At 43.9% G+C, this 21,815-nt stretch overlaps 1 protein-coding gene across 6 annotated transcripts in view; it reads left to right on the top strand.

Moving 5' to 3' along the window:
- The first annotated feature begins 418 nt into the window (after positions 1 to 418).
- LOC127440320 (catenin delta-2-like) overlaps positions 419 to 21,815 on the top strand; it is a 150,535-nt gene continuing 129,138 nt past the window's right edge. For all 6 annotated transcript variants that reach the window (XM_051696841.1, XM_051696847.1, XM_051696845.1 and 3 more), the window contains exon 1: positions 419 to 657. The gene's annotated coding sequence lies outside the window, so the exon portion shown is untranslated. The remainder of the gene's footprint in view (positions 658 to 21,815) is intronic.

The following is a 21,815-nucleotide window of genomic DNA, read 5'->3' as shown; positions in this document are numbered from 1 at the left end:
TCGCTGGTTATTTGAAGGGAGGCGTAACTTCTAGTATGCGTGCCTTGTAGTGTGCATGTCTTGTGGTAGTCTTGCAGGATACAGACAGACCCTTCTCACTAATTTGCGCAAATAATTTCAGGTGCGTGTGCAGACTATGCATAAAGAGTGCGCGTGGTTAGAAAAATAGGGCTGCACATGTACAGTGTTCGTGAACTCTGCTGGTGACGAAAATTAGGTCACTCACTAAATACGCATACGCTAGCGTACGCGTAAAAACCGAAGGATACCTCGAGCTTCACAGTTGTTCAAATGGGAGTGCAGAGGCGAACTTTCGAACATGACCGGTAGATGTCGCTGCGGGACGCGTCGTCATCACTGCAGCAAGGTGCTCGGATGGGGATGGTCCAGCAGGGAAGAGAGGAGAGAGAGAGTGAGATAGCAGGCGCTGCTGCTGTGTTCGTGGCTACCCACCGCAGTTTTCCGGTCTTGTCTATCCCCTCGTTTTCCTTGGATACCTAGCAGATGCTATTCTTTCCACAGCACACCAAGCATCTCTTCTCGAAAGTCCGCTTTCAGGTAGTCGGTAATGATTTTCGTCTGACACTACATCTGAATTGTCGGCAATAAACGAGGAGGGGAAGCGTGAAGAGCGTTTGTTCCACTGGACATAATTCGGTAAGCGCAATGTCATTCCAGTTGCACTTCCAGCTGTCACACTCCCCACCTACGCGATTTCTACCACGAAAAAGCGTGAAACAGTTGGTGCAACCATTCCGGTGCACAGATTCACAGCACTGGTTTTGTATTTATTTGCATGCGAATGTCGCTGTGATTGTGTTTAGTGATGTTTTATTGCATTTGGCGCTCGTGTTCATCGGGCTATGGAGCGCAGACAGTGAACTGAAAATGGAATCCATTAGAGCATCATTCTCCATCCAAGACGCATGGGGGGGGGGGGGGGGGGGGATGGGGTGGAGAGAGCGCGCGCGCAACAACAAAAAAAAAAACCCTATTACTATTGACCTAAATTTCAATGATGTATTTATAAAATTACACTAGTCCACGAACATGACGATTGACCGCTGCTTCTTTGTCTAGTTTTACAACACGTTATCGCCTATCCTGTCGTTTATCTGTAAACGGCTTTGGTTAGATGTGAAGCACCGTAAACATTTTGTGTCCATTCATTTTAAATATCTTGATTTACTAGCTTGTGTAGCCTCAACTTTTCAAGCATTACGACTTCTAGTCAAATTTGCATTATTGAACGTATTGCCAATGGACAAAGCCGTTAATAAAATTGAATCTTCATAAATTATTATTTAAATAAATCATAAAGATGAATAAAGAATATGTGTTTATAGGACCGTTCAGAGAAATGGGAATGTATCCACCCGGCTACTGACCACCTCTCAGTGCACTTGCATAGGTGAGGCCATTTTGAAAGCGAATAAAAAAAATATCAGCTTGTAGTATTAGGCCGGGTGTTTATATATGTATGTATGTATTTATTTATTTCCAATCCTTTGCTATATTTTCCCAGTCGTCAAACTGGCACGTTAATGTCTATCTCAACAGCAGTCTTTTTACTGCTTAAGGTGTAGCCTACATAGGAAGTTGTTAATGAACAGGTGTGTAGGCTACCATTTATCTCTGAAAATTGAAGCGATTCTTGAAATATTTTCAGGTTTCTGTTATGTGTATACACAATACAGAGACAATCACTGCTTCTTCTTCTTTTTTTTCTTTTTTTTTTTTTTGCTGTAAAGATATATTTTAGTGAAGTGCAGATACAAGGGTCTGATATACTGCAGCATAATAATAATAATAATAATAATAATAATAATAATAATATATATATATATATATATATATATTGCTACAAAATTTAAGAGAGATAAATTATATCATTAAACTGAAACTCTAAGAGAGGAATGGTGAGATATTGAACGAGAGAGAATATTGATCGCATGGGACATGCTCAAGTTGATCATAAATTATACATCGCATATGATTTATTTTTTGTGCAAAAAGGTTTCAGCAGACCTGGCCATGGTATTCAACAGACCCAGACATCACATTTTAATGTCTTAATGCACCCACAGTAAGATAAGGCTTTCAGGGAGCAACAGTGCATGACTGCGAAATATTGTATGCATACTGTTCTAAGTCTGCTTGCTCCTATACAGTATTGTTGCAAACGATATATGATGGAGGTGCTTTGTAGGCTTTCTGCAACATGAAGTTATCCAGTAAAATTAAAGGTACAATACACACGCACAAAATGGGCAGTTTATAACATTGGAAGTTAAATGTTAAACATTTGTTGCAGATAATATGAAGAGCAGGAGACTGTTAGCATAACTTGATTTTTCTCCATCAATGGCCCTGCAAATTCAGGATAATGGACAGGTAATCAATACCTTAAACTTGGCGTGAAAGAAATCAAAATGTTCAAAACCAGAGTGCTCGTATTATTATTAAATATTAAAATGGTGCATTTGCAGCACATGGAGTGCATTAGTGTTGATAATAGGAGTTTTACCTATAATTTGTTATCCCATGTCATTTTCCCACATACAGTCTCACTTAGGTTTTGAAGCAGTCACTACTTTGGTCATTGATTGCCTGCAGAGGTTTGTTACAGTAATTGCTTTATCAATTGATATTTATATACAATCTAACAGTTTAACCACAGTTTCTTTTAGACTTTTAATGGATTCTGCAAGTTTTTCAGGTTTTGCTACAAATATACAGTATGATATACAGTAGATGCTAAAATCTCAAACACTTGACATGATTAAAGCAATGTTATGCATTATTTACACCCTTAAGGGACGATCCTCATTTTCATGTGTTACTTTTTTCTTTAAAGGCATAGTTCACTCCAAAATTAGAATTGTCATCATTTATTCACCCTCATGTTGTTTTAATCAAGTATGACTTTCTTTCTTCCATGAAACACAAAATGAGATGTTAGGCAGTATTTTAGAGTCAGACACCAGTTTGGAACAGCAGATTTTTCACTTTTGGGTGAACTATCCATTTAAGATGTTCTGTAATTAAGATGTAGCATAGGTTTTGTAATAGGTGAACAAAGCAATGCTTTATCATGCTCATAGTGTTCTTTAGTATTCTTCTCAGAAGAAAATAATAGACCTGTTGATAAATATCAGACTTGGCTCCAGCCAATTGGTATGGACTGACTCTGTCTACTCTTCTGATAATGACCTTAGAGATAATGCTGGTGATGACAGACGCTTTCCATTGTTTTCATCTGAGCCGACATTCACGGCAGATACATAGTTGTAGCTGTCATAGCAGGAGGAAATGAGAGTGCAGTGTCATACATTTCTTTTATATATATATATACATGATTGTTCCTAAGAAGATCTGCCAAATGGTGACTTGGACTTTGATTAATCGTTTTTTGAGTTTTGGGGCTTGACGTGTACACTTCATTTGAAGCTGCATTAGCCAGCGCTATAGTAGGTAATTAACCCCAAAGGACATTACATATTTTAGTGATAGTTAGGTTAATACAGGTAAATTGGGATTTGTCATTATCAGACATTTATTTGACATTGTTTTAAAATACGATGCCAAATGGCTTAGCCCCACTGTTTTAATAGTTAAATATCCGGTTTACCAGTTGTCCTATTTATTTTTAAATATATTTACCCTATAGAGAATAGATTGGGGATAGTTCACTCAAAAATAAAAAGTGTGTAATCATTTACACATTGTCTTGTTGTTCTAAACCTGTATGACTCTCTTTCTTCCATGGAACACAAAAGGAGATGTTAGGCAGAATGACAGTCTCAGTCACCATTTACTTTCATTGCATCTTTTTTTTCTACATAATGAAAGTGAATGGTGACTGGTGCTATAATTTTGCCTAACATCTCCTTTTGTGTTCACCAGAAGTCAAAACAGATTTTTCATTTTTGGTGAACTATCCCTTTAAGATAATACACATTTATTATTATCTCTGTCAGTTCTGAGGGTAATATGAGCTTCAGCGGGGTGATAAAAGTAGATTTTATTATTCCGAAACCCTATAGCCAGCTCCCTCTTGTTAACTTCCCAGGTGTGTTAAGCTGTCTTACTGCTATTGAGGGCCGTCCTTTCCCAGCACTGTCTTGTACACAGATCAAGTGCTTGAGTGAGCGAACTTGCCTCAACTTCATTTAGCCGAGTACCTTGGAAACTTCATCTTATATGCACACGGCCAATGCACTGGGGAGCTGCCTTGCTTATGCATACACTGTCAGTGCTCCAGAAAAGACTTGATGAGGGCAGTAATACATTCTTACCTGACTGCCAGGATTATACAAACTCAGAGTTAGGAGAGACAATCTGTGCTCACTTGGCATTTGCACTTGTGATTAAGGAATCAACTGACACATAAAATATGAAATATGAGAGACAGCAGGGCCCTTGCCATATATTTATAGATTTGCAAACCAAAATTAATTCAAAATGAAGGTTATGCAGTTACGATTTTAGTTAAATGATGGTTTATCATCCCCAGCCTTAACAAAAAATAAATAAATAAATAAATCTTTTGAATCATCTGAGAAGTCTTGGAAGAGAAGTTGCTGATTTGCAGGATGAGAGTTGTAAATTGTTTATACGATTGTTTATCTGAATGATCTTTAATACTTCTCAATTTATTTTGATAAACAAAAAAGGCTATATAAAAAAAATGGGGGAGTTGTGGTCATAGAAATCATAACAAGCATAGTATCAGTGGCGGCTAGTGATTTTCAAAAGAGGGGAAGTACTGATGTTGGTTAAAGTTTTTCATTTTCATTTTTAATATTTAATTATTCCCTGTTGTTTTTTTAAATGGGGCTGGTCCCTTTAGGCTATATTTTAAGAGATAGTTCTCATCATTTACTCAGTGTTTCTAAGTTAAGACTCACCATCTTTAAGCTCGTTCTGTAAGTCAAGCATCAAATAGACTTGCGGGCAAACTGATTAATACCCTGTGTTATATTTGGTTGCTTCTCAGTTTCTGCTGCTCTTGTTTTTGCAAGTAGAGCATTAAATGGTGTGGCCTTACGGGGTGCAACTAGAGTGCAGCACAGAGGATTACCTCGACCTTGAAAACTCGTCCATGGCTATGCGCTAAAGTTTGAGTGCTCGAGATTTTGTGATAGCAAAGTAGACATCAGACTCAGTTGACATGTTCTTTGTTGCAACACTGTTAATAGGTGTCAGTTTGGATTTTTCAAGTGCTAGAAACTCTATTTCAGTTATATTTCAGCCAGCCCTGAGTTGGTGCCCCCTGGAGTCGTGGTGCCCTAAGGCATTTGCCCAATTGCCCATATGGTAAATCCGCCCTTGTACCTACTGAATGACAGTGATTGTGTTAATTCGATCATTTGAAATACCGTCTCTCAAACATTCAAAGTTTCAATAATTGGCCGTTTGTTACGTGGTTCAGCCAGTTTGAGAGCTCAACCAATCATCATATAGAGAAGTCGTGCTTCCAGGCGGGATAAAAACACATTGACTGAAAGGCCACTGTCTAATCAACAATCAGATCATTTCCCTCTTGCAAATAGTGCTCATGAAGCTCCCTTAGACTCCTAGAGACACACAAAGTATGGCTTCAGTGGGGTTCTATGGGCCGTGCGTCCGCTAACTCTGACGGACATAATCATGTAAATAACATCAACGGAACGAACATTGCAAAAGTGGTATATGCTATTGCACACTTTTGTTACCTAAAATATTGAACTAGGAAAATAATTATCTGAATTATAGAGGTATTACATACAGTTAGATAAACATGTAATTGCGCAATTTTAATGAAATTTTAAGGGAAGCTGGGCTTCCTGTGTAGTCTTATAGCAATAGCCAATGTATAGTATACAGTAGCCTATATAAAAAAATGTATTTTCAAATGTATTCATAATATTAAATACCAAGGCCATCTAAAATCTATTAATAGCTTAAATCTCTCTCTCCTGCATGCACGTACACTCTGTGTGGGCGCATTTGGACTAAACGTCTCCTTATGCTGGCCGAATTATTTTTAGTTTTTTAAACCTTGGTGTATCCACAGAGAGTGCATGCTCCTCTGGAGCTAATGAATCAACTTTATACTGATTTAATAACTAACATTAGGATAAAACAGGAGGGAGCACACACTCATTGCTCTTGGCTCTTTAGCTGTAATAGGCCATATGAAACTGAATATTATCACAAAGTAAGGCCTACATAAAAAACTGTGTGGATAATTTAATTTTAATTACAGATATGATTCTCAGGTAAAACTTGACATCATCAAATCTGAATTAATGCATCATATAAAACAATAGTTCAGAGAAGACTTGGAAACAACTGAGAAATGTACTTTTTACGGCTAATATATTCCTTGTATGTGGATTATCCGCGCATGTATAGGCCTATATAGTAATTATATATAGTTGTTGAAAAGGTCTTAAGCATGTCATGGAAGGCTATGTCCACAACTTGCAATTAAGCAAAAAAATGTGTGATGCAGAGGTTTTCTTCAAGATTAAAAAGAATGAAGCCTAACTTTTTTGCGGGCAACAGGAAGTGGTGTAATACCAATGATTGACTGTGATACAACCTTTGGTCTTTGTTGTCATGATAAAATTATCAGAATGAACCAGTTACCAGCATTTAAAAATAACATAATACTGAATTCTGACTGGTCCATCGTAGGACCAGATATTTTTATGTACAAATTGATGAACTGTACAATTGACTGTTGTCACTGGCAACCAGTCTCCACATAGTTGTGGTTTCATGTCTTTCGTAGCACGCTGTGAGTCTCTTTCTTCTCACATACTAAAATATTTTTATTCAATTAATATTTTATGTAGAGCTGTGGAATATAATCGGTTTTACGATGCATCGCGATGCTGATGTGAATGATTCTGCATCGATGCATAAAAACAAAAGAATCGATTTAAAAAATAAAAAAAATTAAATATCATATACAGTATATACCGTACTGTTTTTAAATAAAGTAAGTAGTCTTATTAAATATTAATAAAAAAGTTGCCTATGTCCTCCGGAAGCAAAGCACTTGTGTCTGATGTTCGTAAATAGGAGACATGGCGGAGGGAGAGAAGCAGCCGGTGCTTAAAAATGCACCTAACTCTTGAAAGCAGATAATTGGGCACATTTCGGTTTTTACTAATGTAAGTAGAAAAATGAACTTGATAAAAAATAAGCTGTGTGCAAGACATGTCGAACCAAGAATAAATACTTTGGCAACACAGCAAATATGAGGAATCAAATCTCCCTTTTTCACCCAGAGCTAAAGTTAGCAGCAGCCCCACAAAATGCAGCTAATCAGCCAACAATACAATAAGTGATGGTATCAAATTTACCTCAGAACTCTGAAAGGGCAAAGAAGATCACACAGTCCATTGACACATTTATTGCAAAGGATCACCGCCCTTATTCGGTCATGGAAAACACCGGCTTTCGCTTCCTCCTCCATACCATGGAGCCAAGATACAGAATCCCTTCTCTGAGTTTTTCACAGACACTGCTATACCTGTTCTGAACAGTGACACAAAATCCAGAGTGATGGAGTCGATGCATAACACCAGCTGAGTGGCCATCACCTGCGATTCCTGGACATCCATCACCACAGATTAATATGTAACGGTAACTGCTCATTATTAATAAAAGAAATTGGAGGACAAGATACATCATGATGCATCGAGAATCATTTTATAATCGAATCGTTACCCACTGAATCGTAATCGAATCGTGAGGCAAGTGAAGATTCACACCTCTAATTTTATGCCCCTTAATGTTTTTATTTGTAGTAGACACTGGTTATAATCACTAATCTGTAAAATCATGTTCCCAATTCTGCCAAATAATATCCATTTTTTCTTATGGAAATCACAAAAAGCCTACAAATGCTTTCACTTGTAACAGCTCCATGTTATTTTAATATGATCAGTCCAGATTTGTTTGACCAGTGATTTGTTTTTATGTCACCGTTTTTTATGACCTGAGATGACAGGTTTTTTTACCATTGGTTAGAAAGAAAATACTTTGTCCAGATAATTATTAGGTTATTATAAATTTAGAGTGCAGTTTATTGCAGTTGTGATCATTATACGATAATTGCAGGCACTCTTTTGAGAAGCTAAATCCCTGAAATTGCACTCTTATTGCACTCAATGAGCTCTTAGAATTATTGAGAGATTTGAATTCTGTCTTCTTGTAGCTAGTGGTCATATGCGGTCCTGCTATTCTCTCACCAGCAGGTGTCCTCTATGGCATCGCTTAGTGGCCAATTACAGCGAATCCCAGCATGTCTGTGAACTTATCTCAGACAAACACAGTGCTGTTTGGTCTTAAATTTGCTTTACATAAACAAAGCAAATGGGCTGACATGGCACAAAGAAAAACTTCCTGTGAAGAGGTAACATATTCAAACATGTGGCTCTCTTGTTTGCACTGTTACTAGGTCTCATTTAGTTTCACTTTATTCATCCTAAAAGCTGATATGTGTGTTTTTTTTGTTTTCGATGTTCAAATTCCTTATCTCAGCTTAGGTCTATTACATGGAGTCAACTATATGTAAGCAATCTGTAGGTTGATTTCACCTAAAAGTGTAAAACTGTGGTGCTTTTGAAACATTCCTCTGTTTGTTTGTGTGGCCCATCAAACACAGCCACAATGGCTCGACCAGTGGTATAAGCTTTAGGCGGAACCATCTATTTGTACAACCAATGAAAGACGGGGGAGTTTTCTGGAATCTGTTCAAAACAGTGATTATTTTTGCAATTAAATTTGGTGACGCTAGTGGTGCAGAAATTACACACCTCAGCTTTAAGGCTCCGAATAACACACTGATTCTGTCTTAAAGCTTGAAAAACTGAATATTTGTACTACATTTCCAATACCCAAACCATATATGTCTACTGTTGCCCCTATACATAGCTAATACTAGTGAACACTGCTTACAGCAGTGTCAACTCTCTCCAGCAGCAAATTCATTAATCCTATACTAGGTCAGGAGCTCTTACGGAGCCAGCTGCATCCCCCCAAAGCTACACAGGCATGGCAGCAATGTCATCATGCCACGCTTGAAAAATCCAAGCCTCGTACTGACATACCATGATGCATTTTCCAGGCTTACAGCAGAATTGCAAATACATGTTTTCTGTCATTTTCTTGACACACCAGAAATCATTAGTAGTTTTCTTCATGGCTTGTATAACTGCAGTTGAAGATGTTAGCCAGTCGCCCCTGCAATACCAGGGTATGTTGTAACACTATATGGGGTATTTTGTCACAATTGTACAAAATAATCTTGTCCTGTGAACACAGTTCAACCTTTTGGTCAAATTCTGCCTTTATTATACATTATAGTTGACACTTGCCTGAATGTATGCCAGTGTGGTTTTATTATGTTTACTTACTAGTCCAAAAGGTTAAGCAAAAAAGAAAAAAATTTCAATTAAAAATATTTTTAATTTGGAGGATAGAATTCACAAATAAAACATTCTGTTTTAAGGTTTTGAAATAGGTTTTTCAAACCAGCATGCAATACCACTGTATGAGAAAACAGACTTATTTCACTGTGAATTTGGTGACAGCAGTTCAAAATTTGTGCTTTCCGAAATTTGAACTACTATGTCAGATTGCGTGATGCTGAGGGGTTAGGGAGAAGCTAGGTAGGCACAGTGCGACAAGGTGGGTTCAAGTGAAAAAGTGTTCTTTATTTTTTATTTATTTATAATTTTAACCCCCAATTTGGAATGCCCAATTCCCAATGTGCTTTTAAGTCCTCGTGGTTGTGTAGTGATTTGCCTCAGTCCGGGTGGCGGAGGACGAATTCCAGTTGCCTCTGAGATTGTCAATCCGCACATCTTATCACGTGGCTTGTTGAGCACGTTGCCACGGAGACATAGCGCATGTGGAGGCTTCATGCCATCCACCGCGGCAACCACGCTCAACTCACCACGCGCCCCACCGAGAACGTACCAAATTATAGCGATCATGAGGAGGTTACCCCATGTGACTCTACCCTCCTTAGCAACCGGGCCAATTTGGTTGCTTAGGAGACCTGGCTGGAGTCACTCAGCAAACCCTGGGATTCGAGCTTGCGAACTCCAGGGGTGGTAGCCAGCGTCTTTACCACTGAGCTACCCAACCCCCCCCCCCCCAAAAGTGTTCTTTATTTACAGTAGGTGATAGAGGGCAGTTCTATCTCCAAAAAGCGAAAAGAAGCATAACAAAATAAACAAAGCAAAAGAACAAAAATATTTAAAAATTCTGTGCTAAGGAGGAATGCTTCTTGATATCTAGTAGCATAGTCTGCAACTACTAGAATGTAGCAATTTCCTGCCCTACTCCTTTCAAGGGGATCAACAACATCCATGGCAATGTGTGAAAATGGAATGTCGATTATGGGCTGACTAACTAGGGTTGCTCTGTCCTCTTTCCTAGCTGGGTTTGTTAACTGGCATTCTGAACACGACTTACAGAAGTCCACAACATCCATGTACAATCTGGGCCAATAAAATCTGCTGGCAGTTCTGGCCAGTGTTTTCTGTTGTTCCAAATGCCCTGCCCATGGAACTGAATGGCCCAGCTGCTACACCTTCAACCTCATGGGTTCAGGAACCACCAACCTTTCTCCCTCAGCACTGTGCAAATACAGCCTGTCATCCTTGACCACATAGTGCTCTTTCTGCACTTTCTCGAACAGTGGCTTCAATGTCTTGTCCTGCCTTTGTAACTGAACTATGCTGTGAGGAATTAGCAAGGTTTATGCAATTTCACTTCAATTCTTGTTCCCTCAACTTTCTTCTGACGTTTCTCATGTGTAGACTTCTTGGCTTTAGGGACCACAGGAAAATGCAACACTTGCAGCATCTGTCTACAGCTCTCTTCCTGCCTAGCTTGAGCTCTTGTGATTTCTCTAGCTTCAGCTAGCTCTTTTTCACCTTACAAGAGGTCTACCAGTATTGGTACATCTCTGCCCAGAATGACTGGATAGGGTGCCTGCTCAACAATGCCAACTGAAAGGCGATAGGCTTGGCTGTCAGTTTCTATTTCAAGGTCAGTGTGATGAGGAGGAGGGCGTGGCCAGGCCGTGAGGGTGCACAGCCGGCGCTGAGTCAACTAATCAGTGGGAGAGTGAGAAAAAGGGGAGCCAGAGACGCCAGTTCAAGAGAGAGTGAGACTCTCACTGCCGCTGTGTGTGTGTCTTAAGTTTTATATTGTTTTAAGTGGAGTTTGTCATTAAAAGTTTCATTGACTGCTCAGCTGGTTCCCACCTCCTCCTTGCCCATCCCCTACCCGTTACATTGGTGCCAAAACCTGGGGAGGAGGGATGCATTGTCGTAGAGTCCTCGCCGCGGCCATCCGTTGGGGGACAGAGGAGTTGCTGCCGGCTGCTGGGAGTTGGAGGAACCGCTGCCATTTGCCTCCAGGAGTCGGTGGACTCGGTGCTGTCTGCCCGGGGACGAGTGGCTACTGTCCACCAGAGGGCGGAGGAGTGGTTGAGGACCAGGCGACGGCGTGTCCAGGGACTGGCAAGGAAGTGTTTCTCTCTCTCTCTCTTCTCTCTCTCTCTGTGTGTCTCCCGCTCGCCCTATCCCTCTCTCTCCCCTCGTCTCTCCCCCAAGTTCCCAGGAGGCAGGTTGGACCACCAGCTGGCGGAATGGCCAGAAGGGCAGTGTCTCCCCTGCAGAGATGGGGGGGGGGGAGTAGGTCAATCTGGAGGAGTGTGACAATGAGGAGGGTGTGACCAGGCCGTGAGGGTGTATGGCCTGCGCTGAGTCAACTGATCAGCGGGAGAGCGAGATAAAGGGGTGCTGGAGAAGCCAGTTCGAGAGAGAGAGACGCACACAGCCACGGTGTGTGTGTCTTATGTTTTATGTTGTTTTAAGTTGAGTTTGTCATTTAAAGTTTTGTTGACTGCTCAGCCAGTTCCCACCTCCTCCTTGCCCATCCCCTACCCATTACTGTCAGTTTAGGGGTATTCTTTCTCATCACCCTGTATGTAGCAAACTCTCAGCTTGCCTTGAACTGGAATATTCTGCGCATTCAAACTTACACTTCTCACACGCGTTTGACATGAGCCAGAATCAACCAGAGCCTTAAACAGTTTACCCCCTATCTTAACCACAACCACAGTGTCCCTGTTCAGTTCAACTTCCTTTAAACTAAGGGAAGGTCTGGGCAAATAGCAAAGGCAGGTGTTACTCACACTTTGCAAAGGGCATTCTGCTCCTGGTGCTGCTATGCCCTTGCCTCAGTTGGTAAGTTGACCGTCTGGCAGCCATAAATGTCTCAGCCATCTCTGCCACTTGTCTCGATGATGTGGGGTTGTTTTGCTTTACTCACACTCTCGTGTCAGGGTTGAGGAGCTTGAGGAACTGTTCCAATGCAATCTGGTCACCAATCTCCACCTTAGTCCGACGCTTAGGAGTCATCCATTTCTCGTACAAGTTCTTTAGCCTTACTTGAATCTCTTTCGGAGTCTCCTGGAAGCACCACTGCCACCATGTGTCAGATTGTGTGATGCTGAGGGGTTAGGGAGGTGCTAGTTAGGCACGGTGTGACAAGGTGGGTTCAGGTGAAAAAGTGTTCTTTATTTACAGTAGGTGATAGAGGGCAGTGCCATCTTCAAAAAGTGCAAAGAAAAGGGGGCCTGGGTAACTCAGTGGTAAAGACGCTGGCTACCACCCCTGGAGTTCGCTAGTTCGAATCCCAGGGTGTGCTGAGTGACTCCAGCTAGGTCTCCTAAGCAACCAAATTGGCCCGGTTGCTAGAGAGGGTAGAGTCACATGGGGTAACCTCCTCGTGGTCGCTATAATGTGGTTCGTTCTCGGTGGGGCGCATGGTGAGTTGAGCGTGGATGCCGCGGTGGATGGCGTGAAGCCTCCACACGTGCTATGTCTCCATGGCAACGCGCTCAACAAGCCATGTGAAAAATATTTACAAATTCAATGCTATGACGCAGCACACTCACTTTGTTTACATAAGTGCGTTCTGGGATATGCGCGAATACCGAACAAACTAGGAAACAGTGGGAGAAACAGGTATGTAACAACCAGCATAACAGTAGCATAGCAAATAACCAATAAATTACCCGTTAGTCTATATGTAGCATGCTGTTTATGTTTATGGTTCACATACAACTTCATCTGGACATACTCATTATGCATCTGTGTACATTCATGTGTTCTACACATTCTGATATGGACATGGTCACCAAAACGGTTCATATATCCACGGACACTATGTAAGTCTCACCCCATCTGTTTACAGTCCATCTGTTGTCATTAGGTCATGTGAATAACCACACGGAGTCAAATGAACATAAACAGCGTGCTAAACATAGACTATCACAGACATGTAAACAAAACACAGAGGCGCGCTGAAGCCGGTGCTCCGGTGATGATGCAAGTATTACGACTCATCATCACATACTGCCCCCAGTGTTCCCTATCTGTCACTCACTCGATGTTGTGTCGATGTAGTGACACTAGGGGTCACTCTTGGGAGCCCCAAACACCTCTGCTTTTTTGAAAAAAGGCCAATGAGAATTGGCGAGTGGAATTTGCATGCCACCCCCCGGACATACGGGTATAAAAGGAGCTGGTATGCAACCACTCATTCAGATTTTCTCTTCGGAGCCTAGCGGTTCTATTCATTGAAGCTGAATTCATCCGCGAAGTAAATTCACCTCATCTGCTGGATTCTATGGCGCATTTCAGCGGCTTCTCCCCCTCTGTACCCGTGGAGTGCAGAGAACGCCCCTGTGCGTTTCGGCAGAAACAACTAAAAGAGTATATTCTGAAAAGAGTATATTTTCTTTCTAAAAGAGCGGCACACATGGAACGTCTTTGTAAAGATGCCTTTCCGTTTGTGTGTTATTCCTGGTTGCGGTCGTTATCTCTCCGCTTCTGACGGCACGATCGCTGTCTTACATGTCTGGGCGCTGAAAGCAAGCCACCCCAGCGGCTCCCCGCCTCGGTCCTTCTACCTACGGGTATGAGGCCATGCCGGTTAGCACTGGGGGCGATTTGGGGACCTCAATGGGACCACCTCCACCGGGTATCCCCCCACGGACCTCCCAGCATGCTCGCTTGCCCCGGTCGGGCGCTCGGACGAGATCGCCGGCTCGTCTCAGGGCAAGTTCGACCTCTCGTTCAGAGCCCGGGAAGAAGACGAGTTATCGAGCGCAGCATCGGAGAGCAGGCTCGTCCAGTCGGATGCAGAGGCTTCGACTGGGCTTCCTCCTTCGGGAATGGTTGCCCAGTCCCAGGCCGATGCGGAAATGACGGACATGCTTTCCCGGGCGGCCGCGAGTGTCGGGCTAGAGTGGAACCCTCCACTCTCCCCTGAACCCTCGCGGCTTGATGATTGGTTCCTGGGCTCGGTGCGCCACCCACGGCCATGCCCCTCCCCGTTCCTTTCTTCCCGGAAGCATGAGGAGCTGATAAGGTCGTGGGAGGCACCTTTTACTGCCCAATCCCGGTCTTTCAGCTCCCCTGCTCTCGCTACCCTCGATGGCGGAGCGGCCAGGGGGTATTCGGTGATCCCTCAGGTGGATAAGGCGCTCGCGCAGAGCGCCACCACCTGGTGTGGGTGCCTGAAACATCCGTCCAGGGCCTGTAGGTTTACGTCGTCCCTGATGGCTAAGGCCTACAGTGCCGCTGGACAAGCCGCCTCCGCCCTGCACGCCATGGCTCTCCTGCATGTACACCAAGCCAAGGCGCTAAAAGAACTGCACGGGGGTAGTTCTGACCTGCGCTCAGCAACCGACCTCACTCTCCGTGCGACGAAGGTCACGGCGCGGTCTCTCGGGCAGGCGATGTCCACCCTGGTGGTCCAGGAGCACCACCTTTGGCTCAACTGGGTTGAGATGCGAGAGGCTGACAAGGCATGGTTCCTTGACTTTCCCATCTCCCAGGTTGGCCTATTCGGCGACACCGTCGAGGACTTTTCCCAACAGTTCTCGGCGGTGAAGCAGCAGACGGAGGCCATACAGCACATCCTGCCCCAGCGCGGCTCAAGACCCCGCACCCCTTCTGCTCGACGACCACCGTCCACCATTCCATCTTTGCATGTATGGCGCTCCAGTGGCAGTCCCCCCACCTCTGCGCTCAGCTCTTTCACAACCATGCCTACATGGGATTGGGTCTGATGGACTAGGGACGCGTCTGACTCCAGCTACGGCCGATCTCAGTTGGGCGCCAGGCAGCCCGCCCAGGTTCGAGCGGCGTCGCGCTTCCAACCTGTCATGATGGCTGAGGGCAAGAATGCCGCTACTTTGCGTGCGGAGATCACTACCCTTCCGCGCAAGGGCTTGATAGCCGAGATGTAGAAAGGGTTCTACAGCCCTTACTTCATCGTACCAAATAAAGGCGGTGGGTTGCGACCAATCCTGGACCTGCGAGTACTTAACCGGGCTTTGCACAGACTCCCGTTCAAGATGCTGATGCAAAAACGCATTCTAGCGAGCATCAAGATTGGTTCGCGGTGGTAGACCTGAAGGACGTGTACTTCCACGTCTCGGTCTTACCTCGACACAGACCCTTCCTGCCTGTCCTTGTCCCCTCGCATCTTCACGAATGTCGCAGAGGCAGCCCTTGACCTGCTAAGGGAAGTGGGCATCCGCATCCTGAACTATCTCGATGACTGGCTAATCCTAGCTCACTCTCGAGAGTTGCTGTGCGCACACAGGGACCTCGTGCTCCGGCACCTCAGCTGGCTGGGGCTTCGGGTCAACTGGGAAAAGAGCAAACTCTCCCCGGTTCAGAGCATCTCTTTTCTCGGTTTGGAGTTGGACTCAGTCTCGATGACAGCGCGCCTCATGAACGAGCGCACACAGTCGGTGCTGAACTGGCTGAAGGCGTTCAGACGGAGAACAGCAGTTCCACTGAAACTTTTTCAGAGGCTCCTGGGGCATATGGCATCCTCAGCGGCGGCCACAACGCACAGGTTGATGCATATGAGACCGCTTCAGCACTGGCTTCAGACTCGAGTCCCGAGATGGGCATGGTGCCACAGGATACATCGCGTGGCCATCACGCCGATCTGTCACCACCTCTTCAGCCCTTGGACCGATCTTGCATTTCTACGGGCAGGGGTTCCCCTAGAGCAGGTCTCCAGGCACGTCGTAGTTACAGCAGACGCCTCCAAGATGGTTGGCGCCGTATACAACCAGCTCCTGGACTGGCCCACGGCTGCGTTGTCACACCAACTGCCTAGAGTTGTTGGCAGTTCTGCTCACCCTGCAGAGGTTTCGGCTGTTGATCCAGGGCCAGCACGTGTTAGTCCGGACGGCTCCTCGCGACAGCCCCCCCCCCCCGGGCGAATTCCCCTGGGGAAGGACCTTCTTTCACCCGCGACCAGACCTCTGGAATCTCCACGTCTGGCCCCTGGACGGGACACGGAAGACCTAAATGTCCTGTATGCCTTGAAGTGGCGTCTGTTCGCTAAGTGGTGTTTTTCCCGATGCGAAGACCCCCAGAGATGTGCAGTCGGATCAGTGCTTTCCTTCCTGCAGGAGAGGCTGGAGGGGCGGCTGTCTCCCTCCACCCTGAAGGTGTATGTAGCCACCATTTCGGCTCATCACGATGCAGTAGATGGTAAGTATTTGGGGAAGCACGACTTGATCATCAGGTTCCTGAGAGGCGCTAGGAGGTTGAGTCCGTCCAGACCGTGCCTTGTCCCCTCGTGGGACCTCCCTGTAGTCCTTCGGGGTCTACAGGGAGCTCCCTTTGAGCCCTTGGAGTAAGCTGAGCTTAAGGCACTCTCTTTGAAGACTGCCCTCCTGACTGTGCTCACTTCCATCAAAAGGGTAGGAGACCTGCAGGCGTTCTCTGTCAGCGAATCGTGCCTGGAGTTCGGTCCGGGTTACTCTCACGTGATCCAGACCCCGACCGGGCTATGTGCCCAAGGTTCCCATGACCCCTTTTAGGAATCAGGTGGTGAACCTGCAAGCGCTGCCCCAGGAGGAGGCAGACCCAGCCATGGCGTTACTGTGTCTGGTGCGAGCTTTACGCATCTAATTAGATTGCACGCAGAGCCTTAGAAGCTCCGGGCAGCTCTTTGTCTGCTTTGGTGGACAGCGGAAAGGAAGCGCTGTCTCCAAACAGAGGATCGCCCACTGGGTCATTGACACCATCGCGATGGCATATCAGGCTTAGGACTTGCCACCCCCTGCGGGGATATGAGCCCACTCCACCAGGAGTGTGGCGGCCTCCTGGGCCCTGGCCAGTGGCGCTTCTTTGGCTGATATCTGCAGAGCAGCGGGTTGGGTAACACCCAACACCTTTGTGAGATTCTACAATCTCTGGGTTGAGCCGGTTTCATCCCGTGTATTGGCAGGCACGAGCAGGTAAGTTCTGGGACAAACTGGCGGGGTGTACCGCTTGCGCATAGCGCCTTTCCCCTCCCGTGAGGTGAAAACGTGTGTTCTTGACTCCCAGTCGTGTTCACAGACTGTGATCCCTGGATAACTTTCCTCCTTAGCCCTCTGGCAGTTGAGTTTATGGAGAAACTCGCTGACCGGCCCAGTACATGCGCTAATGAGCCCCTATACCGAGGTAGGTGCTCCACATATGCTGGTTTCCCAAAGGCGACCCCATGTGATATCTTCCGCAGAATTGTTTCCCTGATGGCAAACTGTGTCTTCCTTGGGCAGAGGCCCCTCTGCCCCCAGTTGCCATGCTCTGTAGAAACTCCTCCCCTTTCGGGTAGGACATACCATGAGATCTCTCCACATGACATTTTTCCGACAAGACTCGGTAAGACCATGTGACGTATTCCACTCAGAATACCCCCCCTCTTTTGGGCGGGGTGTGGTCTCCGCGGTGTCTTCCCTTTGGGAGGGACACCCCAGACGCAGACACTTATGGCTCCCAGTCAGTTAACAAATTCCACTCTTTTTGGGGAGAGAAGAGAGGGAAAAGTGGCCTCGGCTGGGCTAGCCTGTCCCTATAGTTAGGCAGCCGACTTGTTCCTAATGGACCGTTTGACGCTCATAAGAGCTTTAGGGGAGGTTATGTGACGGCCTGGTGAATTGGCTATGAGGCACACAGCAGTCTGCCCGGCACACACTGCCAGTTCACGTAACACAGTTCAGCTAGTTTTGCGTTTTGCGTTTTGTATAGGGACCCCTAGTGTCACTACATTGACACAACGTTGAGTGAGTGACAGATAGGGAACATCCTGGTTACTTTCGTAACCTCCGTTCCCTGATGGAGGGAATGAGACGTTGTGTCCCTCTTGCTACAACACTGAACTACCCGCTGAAATGGCTGGGACCTGGTCTCGGCTCCTCAGCACAAAACCTGAATGAGTGGTTGTATACCAGCTCCTTTTATACCCGTATGTCCGGGGGAGTGGCATGCAAATTCCACTCGCCAATTCTCATTGGCCTTTTTTCAAAAAAGCAGAGGTGTTTCGGGCTCCCAAGAGTGACCCCTAGTGTCACTACATCGACACAACGTCTCGTTCCCTCCATCAGGGAACGAAGGTTACGAAAGTAACCAGGACGTTTTTAGTTGTGAATGATACAATACAGTCAAAGGTCTATTTGATTTACAGTACGCACTAACCCAAACACAAACACCAACCCTAAACCTAACCATCAGTGCTGTAAAAGGTGTATAATCTTAGATGACGGTGTGGATGAAAATTAATTAAATTGTACCCGCAAATTGATTTATCAAGCCTGAAAGCCATTTCAGAAATGGAAACTGCGAGAGCAAATTTATACAAATGAAGGGCAGGTATTAATCTGATTCGCGCTGTGCATCCTGCTGTTATTGTGTCAAACAGAGTCTTTGATAACGGAGAATACATAGAATACCCACTGACCAGAATATACAGCATCAACAACTAGCCCTGGTATATATATATATATATATATATATTCCTGTTTTTCTCTAACCAATGACTGCACATTAGGCAGGTGCAGAAACTAAATTTGATAGTACTTTACCCCCACAAATGTTTTTTTTTATTTTTATTTTTTTATCCCCTTTTCTCTCAATTTGGAATGCCCAATTACCACTACTTAGTAGGTCCTCGTGGTGGCGCGGTTACTCACCTCAATCCAGGTGGCGGAGGACAAGTTTCAGTTGCCTCCACTTCTGAGAACGACAGTCCGCGCATCTTATCACGTGTCTCGTTGTGCATGACACCGCGGAGACTCCGCATGTTGAGGCTTATGCTACTCTCCGTGGTCCATGCACAACTTACCATGCACCACACTGAGAGTGAGAACCACTAATCATGACCACGAGGAGGTTACCCCATGTGACTCTACCCTCCCTAGCAACCGGGCCAATTTGGTTGCTCAGGAGACCTAGCTGGAGTCACTCAGCACGAACTTGTGACTCCAGGGGTGGCGTCAATACTCGCTGAGCTACACAAATGTATTTTTGTTCTGTGCCTCATCTCTAACGCTTGTACAAAATGTTAAGCTTTATGGTGAATATTTAGCGGTCCCTCAAGTGCATCAAAAATGTAAGAAAATTTTTTTCAAGTACAGAATTTTAGCATAATTTTTTATTCAACTGCATATGGAGAATAAAAAAACACACATACAGTAAAATATGGAATTTAGATGCAGCAAGTTAGATATATTGTCAAGATAACATAAAATAAACCTACTGGTCTAGCTCTCAGCTCTGGTCTAAGTCATGTTTTGTGATACACTGATGCTATGAGGAATCGGATCGAGGTCCTTGACAATGTCATGGCGTTAATATGATGACTAAGAGCCTTTGCAACTGCACCAACAACATATGTGGCACCTCTGTCTGGTAGATTAAGATCCTGCAATGTCGGGATGTGCAAGAATGTTGACATTGGCTTGCTTTGGCTTAGATTTCAACTTCAAGCCAGGACTGCAAACCTTTAAACTCGTCATCTGAATCAGATGAGCACGAAGTTAAGTCATCAGAATGATCATCATTTTCAGGGAATAGTAACAGCCTCCGCATTTGTTGATTCTTGCTTTTCTGCATATCTGTAGAAACTTTCTTCTCCTTCTCTTTTTCTGGCTTCCTTCTTAGAAAGCCAAACATCAATGCCTGCCATGCTACAGGACAAAACATCACTTCTCTGCATAAAAATAAATTGTCGCCTTCTTCAATTTTCAATTTTTTGAGTGCATCACTTGTGGCAACATCAAAAAGATGGAAAAGCCATTTTTTAAAGAGCTCTTGATTTTCCAGATCATGATCATTACACCTTAGTCAGTTCTTCTTCAGCTCGAAAATGTCGAAAACTTTGGACATGGCTGAACTTGCTGCATCTTTCAAAGTTTCCTTTTTGCTCTGTGTGGAAGAACATCATAAGATAAAGAAAGTTAGCTGTAAGGTGTGAACCAGACAGTTTGTCAGAACCTGTCCCTATTAGCTATACTTCAGCACTACTACTTTTTGTCACTGTAAAAGTTTTGAAAACAGCTTTAATGCTAGATTATTTTTGCAGAATAGTTTTTCACTTCATTAATAAATGGCAAGAACAACACAGTTTTACAGTTACTGTCTATAGTCTCATAAATAGTAAAGCTAAAATGTTCCAGCTGTTTTGTCAGCAACAACTTGACAAAGAATAGCTAACTTACATTTGATTTATCTAATCACCATTCTAAACCAATGAAGTGTGTAAGTTACTATATACAGTATAGATACTTTTAATGTGGGAACAATGTGGGTCCTTGGGCAACCTCTGAATATGCCCAAATCTCCTTCAAATTTTGAATATACTGTATTTTATATAGATAAAGTAGTATAAATTAAGACTTGTGGACATAGGTTCTCTTGAGGTTTATTTTTTACCATAGTTTCATGGACCACCCTACTGCGCATGATGCCACTCTTCAGTTAAAGGACGCCAAAAGCCTTATGGGATAATTGTTTCAATTATGATTCTTAATGTGCACAGGATTTACCTTTAATATGCTATTGTGTTCTTCTTTTATAGAGGAGAAAAACCCTAATAAGCAGTGGGGCCTGTTTGATCACAGCAAGCCTCACATAATTACTCTTTATCATCGATGTCACGCTCAGCTATCCTTTGAGAACAGCATTCGAGGAGCATTTTAATTGCCTCACATTTGCTCTGCATCTCAATGAATCATTAACATTTTGGGCAAGGAGACTTGTCTAGAAAAACTATACATCTCACCACTGCAACCTTATTGATAGTTCATTAGCTCTAAAACCATATGGTGTGGGGCAAGATGTGCTACTGTATAAGGCAGAGGTATTCAATTAAAGTTCCAAGAGGTCCACTCTAGATTTCCTTCCCAGCAAAGGTCCGGACAATAACTTACATGGTGTTAGTAGTAAGCATAGCTATGAAATGACATAAGGAATGGTACATTTTTTAAATAATAGGCCTAATTGTACATTTCCATGTTGGCAGTAATAGTAATTTGTAAAAGGCGAAAAAAAGAAAAAAAAAACATCAAAGTCAAAACAGTTTCTTTACAACTGGGCAAGGAATAGGACATTGGGGCTCCAGAGACAAAGCCAAAGTAGTGGCATTTGGGGGATCTTCTACCAAAAGATTAAAATATTTCAATGAGTTCATCAATCAAGAGCACTTTGTTATAAATATTAAAAGATAAAATCAACTCTTCATTTTGAAGCTGAATGATAACAGTCCAGTATTTGTGTTTGAATATGTTTAGATACTCAAGGGGCATAGGAGGCCTTGTGACTATTAAGGAAATTGTTTGGGGGTTCAGGGGTATCCCCTGAGAGAAAATTTAGAAAATTTAAAAGTCTGAATGGACAATTTTTATATTTTCCTTAAAATGAAAATCTACCAAC

The sequence above is a fragment of the Myxocyprinus asiaticus genome, chromosome 5 (genome assembly GCF_019703515.2).
Source record: "Myxocyprinus asiaticus isolate MX2 ecotype Aquarium Trade chromosome 5, UBuf_Myxa_2, whole genome shotgun sequence".
Lineage (NCBI taxonomy): Eukaryota > Metazoa > Chordata > Actinopteri > Cypriniformes > Catostomidae > Myxocyprinus > Myxocyprinus asiaticus.
Note: the sequence above shows the minus strand (reverse complement) of the source record. Positions and strands in the feature narration are given on the sequence as shown.